This window comes from Musca domestica, unplaced genomic scaffold (assembly GCF_030504385.1).
Source record: "Musca domestica strain aabys unplaced genomic scaffold, Musca_domestica.polishedcontigs.V.1.1 1, whole genome shotgun sequence".
In the NCBI taxonomy this organism is placed as follows: Eukaryota; Metazoa; Arthropoda; class Insecta; order Diptera; family Muscidae; genus Musca; species Musca domestica.
This window is the reverse complement of record NW_026712114.1, coordinates 40,660,064-40,669,461: the sequence shown is the minus strand read 5'-3', so window position 1 is coordinate 40,669,461 and position 9,398 is coordinate 40,660,064. Positions and strand designations below refer to the sequence as shown.

Here is a 9,398-nt window from a genome sequence, read left to right as displayed (position 1 = left end):
ATTGTGCAACGGTCGATTAATAGGAGCGGAGAGCGACCATCGGCTTTTATGGCGGCCCACACCATCACCATGGCCGGCGCTTGAGTTCTGGTGACCTCTTTGGCAAGTAAACACGATCATTTTGTTTGTTTACAAACTGCTGGAGAACGAATGTTTTCTTATCGAAAAAACCCAAATTCGACAGTTCACCTCTTTCGGCCAAGCGAAGAAAATCTTTAGCTCTTTTGAGTCTATTTTCTTTCTGTTGCGGTGAGAGTTCATGCACTTTTTGGAATTACAATGGCTTTACCCCGGAACATTGCGATATGTTCAGCTCATGAGCCATTTTTCGGTCACTGCGACGCGTTTGGACAAGTCCTTTCTTTACTTTTCGAACTCTTTTTGCTGATGTTGCTGTTTTCTTCCGTACATTATCTTGACGTCGGGATACGCTACCAGTATCACGGTAACGATCGATGGTACGAGACACAAAAGATTTATTCACATTTAAATGTTGGAGTGTTTTAACTATAGCCACTTGTGGTTTTCCAGCCAAATATAAAGAAGTCTCTCTATCACGCTTGAAATCCATCACGAATAACTTTTTTTCTGGAAATTCGCACCACAATGCTTTAGTACGCTTGTAAACAATATAATGAGCTGTCACAGGAATAATTTTAACAGCTGTCGGAGGAGTGGCTTAGAAATGACAGCAGTCTGAAGTTGGTTGCAGTTTTTTCATCTCACCCTGTATTTACCTTATGGGGTCTATGACGAATATTTAGGTTTATTACAAACGGAATTACAAAGTTAAGTTTCAAGGTGGAGGGTATAATAAAAGTCTGGAGGTACAGTTATATAGGATCTACAATATATCAACTATGAAATCTTAGATCTTCCCTTCAATGTATGTAAAATGGTAAATAATGAAACAAAATATTAAAATAAAAGTCCTTGTAAATGGCGGGTTCTCTTGCATTTTTACACTACTATCACGTAGTTTCCCCGCCCCAACATTTTTTTTAATTTAAAGCCTTCTCTTGTCACCAATGTCGGCAATTTCATGTATAATCATCAAATAGAAATTAAAACAAAAAAAAAACGTAAAATGCATTTAATTTGTATTAATTGTCCTAACCAAGTTTGATGTTATTCAACATTTTTGTTTCTGTTTTTTTCTTGCTGTCTTTTGATCTGTTGTGGTTTATGGAATTTTGTTGTTGGTATATTTTTAATATCTGTTATTATTGTTGTTGGACTTGTCCAAACGTTTTGATGAAATTAATTGTCTTCTTTGAAATAAAAGCGAATCAGCAAAAAAAAATTAACAAGTATTTTTATTCTTTTTTCGACAAAAATGTATGTGCATTTAATTTTTTTTTATTGCTCAAAGAATTTTGGAGACACCAATAATTAGAGATAAAGAAACAAACAAAAAATTTTAACACAGTGCCATATGTAAGAATTAGACATTGACAATTAAACGAATCTAGTATCCAGAAAGTGTTCAGACAACGATATTAAACAAAACCAGTAATGATCGGATGAGTAGTAGGCGGTGTCGATTATATGATACCCTAAAATCCCTTTGAAAACCTCAAAAAAGGATGATATGTATTTCAAAAACTACAATCCCGAAAAAGGTTCGGAATTCTCAGACACTTTACTACACATTTTCTCACTTTTTCCCTCGTTACACTCATTTTATTTGGGGGTATTATAAGTTTGATTTGATTGATTATGTAACACCTCGAAATATTGGTTTCCCACATAGGAAAGTATATATGGATCTTCTTATCTCGGCGAACGAAGTCGATTTAGCTATGTATGTCCGACCGTACGTCAGTCCATGCCAGGTCCTCACGAAAATTTCCTGATTTTGCAGCTGTTCTACAGGTTGAAATTAAAGACCAATCGACGCGGATATTGGCATGGGGCTAGAGCTTAAAAAAAATTCAGTTCAGAATGCCTTTTTGGCATAAAAGTATTAAATCAAAAAATCGCATAAAAAGATGACAATAATGATGTTAATATAGATTTTGTGATTTTTTTTTTATTTTTTTCATATTTTTTATGACATGCGATTTTTATACCCTACAACACTATGTGTTGGGAGTATAATAAGTTTGATTGGGCCAAAAATTATGTAACACCACGAAATATTGGTTTCCCACATAGGAAAGTATATATGGATCTTCCTAACTCGCCGAGCTGGGTCGATCTAGCTATGTATGTCCGTCCGTCCGTCTGTTCATGTTAATTTGTAATCACCCTATCACGCAATTATGGCCAAATCTTCACGAAATTTAGAATGGAGGTGGGGCTAGGGTCAGAAAATAACCCTATTTCTTTTGGAGATGATTCTATAATATTTAGGGATTGAAATGGACTAAAAACTGAAAAAATCCTGATTTTACAGTTGCTCTACAGGTCGCAATTATAGACCAATCATGGGGCTGGAGCTTAGGGCTGGGCCTTCCAATTTTGATGGTCATCGGGTAATATGTAGTGGGTGAAATAGGCCACAACATTTGTGTTAAATAAAAGTCAATTTATCCATTAAACCGCGAATATTTTTAATCCCGGCGAAATCACAAATAGACGAACAATATCGGTAAATATATCGGTTATATATAGCGAAATATATACAATGTGTATGTACAAAGGAAGGGGATGTTAGTTAGAATGCTTATATCTCAAGAATGGCTGGACCGATTTTGACAAAATTTTGTCAATTCAGAATGCCCTCCTGGCATAAAAGAATAAAATGTAAAAAATCGCATAAAAATATGTAAATAATGATGTTAGTATAGATTTTGTAGTATTTTGTGAAATTTTTTTATTTTTTTATATTTTTTATCGCATGCGATGTTTTAATTTGACTTATAATATTTTGTAATATTTTTTCACCTCACAACACAGGTCGGGCATATTGCAAATATCGTCGATCCTCACGATCCTCACAAAAATTTTAACAAGGGTAGGGTTGGGCTCAGAAGGGCTAGGTCTATTGTTTTCAAAGATGTCCGCAATATATTAGGGGGTTGAAATGGACCAACAAATAAAAATGTTCCTGATTTTGCAGCCGTTATAAAGGTCACAAATAGAAACCAAAGGACACGAAATCTGGCATAAAGTTAGAGTTTAGGACAGCGGGTACAATGGACCACTAATTTTGTGTGAAAAAATACCAGCATTACTTACAGGCGATATCTGAAATACACAAGAGGCGAACTTCTGGCTTTTTTGCTGATTTCGTTGACGAATATAGCCAAATATCGTAGACAAGCAAATCACAAATTGAAGCCAATCGACACGCCTGTGAAGAGAGTTAAGGACAGGAAAGAATTCTAGCATTTTGGATGACCATTGGATTATATTTAGCTGTAAAATGGACTACAACAACTAACAGCCCGACGGAGTGCATAAATGTTGGGCAAATGTCCCTAGTCGAAATCCTAATTTCAAATGAGAAATCTTCCAATAAGGATTTGGACATAAAGGGGCTTCTAACATATTGTAGTGTTGTAGGGTATAAAATAGTCGGCCCCGCACGACTATAGCCTTTGCTTACTTGTTTTCAATTTGACTTAAAATATTGAAGTTTACATTTCGTAATATTTTTTCACCTTACAACACAGGTAGGGGTTTTTATATACAGATTGTAATTATCGTCCGATCCTCATAAGGGTAGGGTTAGGCTCAGAAGGGCCAGGCCTATTGTTTTCAAATATGTTCGCAATTTATATAGGGGTTCAAATGGAGCAAAAACTAAAAATGTTCATGATTTCGCAGCCGTTATAGAGGTCACAAATAGTACCCAATAGACCCAAAATCTCGCATGAAGTTAGAGGTTAAGTCAACGGTTAGAATGGACCACTACTTTTGTGTAAAAAAATACCTACATTTGCATTCTACCGAAACGCTGAAAATAACTTACAGGCCAAATCCAAAATACACAAAAGACAAATTTCTGTTTTTTTTATGCTGATTTCGTTGACGAATATAGCCAAATATAGTAGACAAGAAAGTCATATCGATGAGGGTAAATTTGGATATACAGACGGCCTCTTGCATTTCTATATGTTCGCAAAATATTAAGGGTTTCAAATTAACAAGTAACAGAAAATATTTCCTGATCACACAATTGAAAGCAATCGACACGGAATTTTACATGAGAAGAGAGTTAAGGACAGGAAAGAAGTCTAGCATTTTGGATGACCATTGGATTATATTTAGCTATAAAATGGACCACAACAAGTAACAGCACGACGGAGTGTGTAAATATTTGGCAAATGTTCCTGGTCACAAAGCTAAGGGTAATATCTGACATAATTTCAAAAGCGAAATGTTCCAAAATGGATTTGGACATAAGGGGGCTTCTAAGATATTGTAGTGTTGTATGGTATCACATGGTCGGCCCAGCACGACTATAGCCTTTACTTACTTGTTTTCATTATACCGTCCATCCTTTAAGTGAATATATTATATTAGTCATCCCGTTTGCAGCACATAACTGGGGACCCATTTATATTATATTGTGAATATCATAATTTTGGGTTTTTATTATTTCGAGCTCTGTGTCAGAAAATTCAGCCCTCGCAGATAATATAATAATAACGGTGTATGCATGATTAATTGATATTTCGGATACTATGTGTGTAGTTTTGCTTCTTGCAGAAAATAGTCAATGTAGGCACATTTCTTGGACCCCTTATATCTCATGAGCCCCTTATATCTCACTTCTAGTTCTCAACAGGTAGTTTAACTCCTCTCGAAAAGTATACAATGTAGGTATAGCCCCTAGATAGGGGACCTTAAGGGACTTAGGGATTTTGAAGATAGCCGATTTAGTCATAGGTTTTCTTAAAACATTTTTAAAAAAACTTTGGTACAAAACTTAGTCCTCAGTAATATAATAATAACTGAAGTACCGAATTCTCAATCCTACCATCAAACTTCGTCAATAAAAATGCTACCCAAATTCCGGTTACAGTTATATGGGCCTATACGAAAACGTGGACATCTTAAGACAGTTATCTGCCAGAAGAGGTGGTGCCTATTACTCCAAACACAAGATCAGGTTTAAATTGTACATTAAACAACAATAAAAACCGTATTGTTCTCCTTACAACATTTAAGGGCTGTAGTTCTTCTCAACTTCCGTCTATAGCAGCAGAATGGAGACGTATTTAAATTGCAATTTGAATGGAACAGTCGAAACTATTCAAGTGGACCCACAGGTATGGCTAGATGCCAGAAAGTCGAGAGATGATCGCAAAATCAGGAAATTTTGGCGATCATCTCCAGGGTTCTATTGAATAAAAAACGGATTCCATCTCTGATTTCTGTTACAATTTAATATTAGTTTTCCACAAATTTGAATAAGATTTTAAGATAATTTGTATACCCTCCACCATACATAGTATGGAGGGTATATTAAGTTCGTCATTCCGTTTTGTAACTCATCGAAATAATCATTTTAGACCCAACAAAGTATATATATTCTTGATCAGCGTAAAATTCTAAGACGATTTAGCCCTCTCCGTCCCTCTGTTGTAATCACGCTACAGTCTAAACGAATTAAGATAGGAAGCTAAAATTTTGCACAGATCTCTCTTTTGTCTGCAGGCAGGTCAAGTTCGAAGATGGGCTATATAGGTCCACAATATCGTATAGCCCCCATATAACGGTACCCCCCGGTATTCGGCATTTTGATGATTTTAGCCACATTTTTCAATGGAATTGTCTGAATATACACAAAAGGAGTTCCTTGTGAGCATTTTACCCCCTCAAAAAGAATTGGTTATATAGGTCCACGATATCCCCCATAAAACTGTACCCCCCGATACTCGGTATTTTTAAAATGCAGACAAGTAGATCCTTGTGAGTACTTTACCCCCTGAGAGAGAAATGTCTATACAGGTCCACGATATCGTACATCGCCCATACAACGGTACCCCCCGATATTCGGTATTTTGATGATGTTAGCTAAATTTTTCAATGGAATTGTCTTAAAATCCACACAAGTAGTTCCTTGTGAGTACTTTACCCCCTGAGAGAGAATTGTCTATAAAGGTCCGCGATATCGTATAGCCCCCATATAACGGTACCCCCGATATTCGGTATTTTGATGTTTTCAACCACATTTTTCAACGGAATGGTCACAAGGGGTTCTTTGTAAACAAGGGGTTCTTTGTGAGTACTTTACCCCCCGACAGAGAATTCTCTATATAGGTTAACGATAACGTATAGCTCCCATATAACGGTACCCCGCGATATTTGGTATTTTGATGATTTTAGCCACATCGTATTGTCTAAAAATCCACACACGGAGTTCTTTATGAGCACTTTACCCCCTGAAACGGAATTGTCTATATAGGTCCACAATATCGTATATCCCCCATATAACGATACTCCCCTACATTCGGTATTTTGATGATTTAATCCACTTTTTCCAATGGAATTATCTGAAAATCCACGCAAGGAGATCCTTGTGAGTACTTCACACCCAGACATAGATTTGTCTTTATAGGTCCAAAATATTGTATATCCCCCCATATATCGGCACCTTCCTATATTAGATATATTAAAGATTTTAAAAGAATTTTTAATGGATTTTATTTTTTGAAAATTTTTTCCAAAAATTCGTTCCAAATGGTGGAGGGTATTCAAAGTTTGGGCCGGCCGAACTTACTGCTTTTTTACTTGTTTATAATTTACTATGTAGGATTTTGTCTGGGTATACTTTATGTTGCCTTAGTTTAAATATGATAACCATCGAATCACTTATTCGATTTTTGAACAAATAAATAAAGCTTTATAATGAATTTGAGCCGTTCTCGATTAGAGAGTGAAAATCGCTCAAATTCGAGCAAATAAAAAGAGAAATCGAGTATGCTCTATTTTCCATACCACTTGAATAACTGCGAGTATACCTTGTTCGTTTTCGAGTGTGAGTAAAATTCGATGGAAGTCGAACATACTAATCTTGCCAAAAACTTATTAACTGAACCCTTGCAATACTCTGCTTCTGCGGTTTTCTTTTCTTGGCTTTTATGCACAATCTCCACTTGCTAGTGAAATTAAGGGAACTATAGCTATATATCGTCTCATCTAATTAAAAAATGCTGAGTAGAACATAATTTGCAGTAGCTGCAATCTGAGTTTTTCCATTTTAAATTTTATTTGCAAGAAATTGCAATTCATAATTAAAATAGGCTCTGTTAAACACTAGATTCATTATCTGATAAAGTCCTCGTTTGAATTTGATTTTTTAAGTTCCTTGCATAATCTGTCATCAGCCGAAATAGCTCAGTTGGGAGAGCGTTAGACTGAAGATCTAAAGGTCCCCGGTTCAATCCCGGGTTTCGGCAAATAATTTCTTTTAAAATGATGCAGTTCTAAGAAAAATAATATAGGTTATCAATAGGTAAGGAGTGCAGGAAAAAGAGATTACAAATAAAATTAAAATTAATTAGTTGAGGTATTTTTTGCAGCAAACTAAGTCAAATAAAATATTCAAGGCTCATTTTTATATATATATTTTTGATCAGAAGAGTTTAAAAAAAACACTATATTTTCTAATGAAAATTAAGTAGGTTAATTTATTTAAGGTTCTTAGAATTTTTGCTATTGAAAATAGGTAATATGGAATAGTCTCCATATAACAGTACGTTTTGGAACAGTCCCCATATGAAAGTACCTTCCGATATAACATTTGTTCATGATTGTCCGTTTTTCAAAATTTTTCCAAATTTGGCATTTGGAGTTAAGATTGGGTTCTTCTTTCTATGACAGAAAATTGTCTATACAAGGCACCGTAAAGGTATATTCCTTGAAAAAAATATATATTTAATGTTTTGCTCAAATCAGACGTATTGTTTTAAATAGAGGGACAACAAAAAGCCATATAGTTTTACCCTCAGTTTCAGATGCATTTCTTTTTTTGTGAATTTACAAAAATTATTTTTATTGTTTCTTTGAGAGTTGTTATGAGCCGAAATAGCTCAGTTGGGAGAGCGTTAGACTGAAGATCTAAAGGTCCCCGGTTCAATCCCGGGTTTCGGCAATTTATTTATTATTGCACTAAAATTAATAGTATTAAATGAGTTTTATTTGAATGACCAAGTGTAGAACTGTGATTTTACTCACCAGGATATTTAAAAATTGCACAATAACTTGTGTAGGTCTGTCTAAAATACAATAATCCTGAGTGCTTACCAGAGCAACAAGACAGATGTCTTCAATTGTGCCTACGTGCCTATGGGCAGGTTGAAACAATATTTTTCAAAACGTGTATAGACAAAATCTAATCAGTTTTGTAGCTGTTGTCTATTAAATGCAATATTGCATCATTTCTTCGATTCAATGCGTTGATTCAAAGAGGCAATATTTTTGATTATTGACATCTGAATGTACAAAATGCACAATCGAAGAAAAGTTACCTACAATTATTTGAGTTCATTTTCCATATTTTTGATATACTCGTTTACACTTGCCTTTCGTTGTTTTTAATTCAATTATTATTAACTATAATATAACACCGCAGCATGCTAAGAGACCAAAAAAAGTAAAGATGCGTTTTTCGTCGTTTTTTTTCGTTCTCATTAACTTTTAATGTTATGAACTTACAAAATTTGGAGCCTTCAAGTCCAAAGAAAATACTTTGTGGGGCTCATGTTTTGCACATGCAATTTTGGGCAAACTTTGCAAATCCTAATATTTTACATCCCTCACCAAAAAGTAAACATTTTGAATAATAATAACTCTTGTGAAATGTGAAAAAGGCCCACATGGTTCTTTCCAATATTTATAGCAGCACAAAAGCTGGTACGAAGGACGGATAAAACGGGCCACTCCTTCTAGTATCTCCCCCACAACAGATCAAAATTTTAAATACCTATGAAGTTCATAAAAAAGAAAAAATGAGCATCTAATGCGAGAAATTGACCGAACAATATTTGTTTGCCCCAAGGATGAACCCTATTGAAATTGATGGGTACCGGTTCAAATTTACATATAGCTCCCAAGTATATCTTCAACCGATTTTACGTTTTCATCGGATTTTACGTTTTCATCGGATTTTACGTTTTCATCGGATTTTACGTTTTTTTGTCCACCATATATGTAATATCAGATTGGATAGATTTTTCATGTTCAGTCGAGTTTTTTCATTCGCTGAAACTCGGCCTGGTATAACTATTACTCCAATAAATATTTTTTTAATATAATTCCTATCGAAGACATATCATCCACTATACAGCAATGCTATTTGGTACCAGAGGTACAAAGCTTCCATCAAGTTTGTGGAATATCGATTCAGAGTTGGATATAGTTTCAAAATTTTGACTACTCTAAAGCCATTATACGCATTCAAATTCGATTTTTTACAGGGTCTTTTACATTTTTTTTAATTC

General features: G+C 34.9%; 2 non-coding genes across 2 annotated transcripts; both read left to right on the top strand.

Moving 5' to 3' along the window:
- Nucleotides 1-7,282: 7,282 nt before the first annotated feature.
- TRNAF-GAA (transfer RNA phenylalanine (anticodon GAA)) lies at nucleotides 7,283-7,355 on the top strand. Its single transcript has one exon. It is a non-coding gene; the product is annotated as a tRNA-Phe (tRNA).
- A 622-nt stretch (nucleotides 7,356-7,977) lies between these two features.
- TRNAF-GAA (transfer RNA phenylalanine (anticodon GAA)) lies at nucleotides 7,978-8,050 on the top strand. Its single transcript has one exon. It is a non-coding gene; the product is annotated as a tRNA-Phe (tRNA).
- Nucleotides 8,051-9,398: the final 1,348 nt, after the last annotated feature.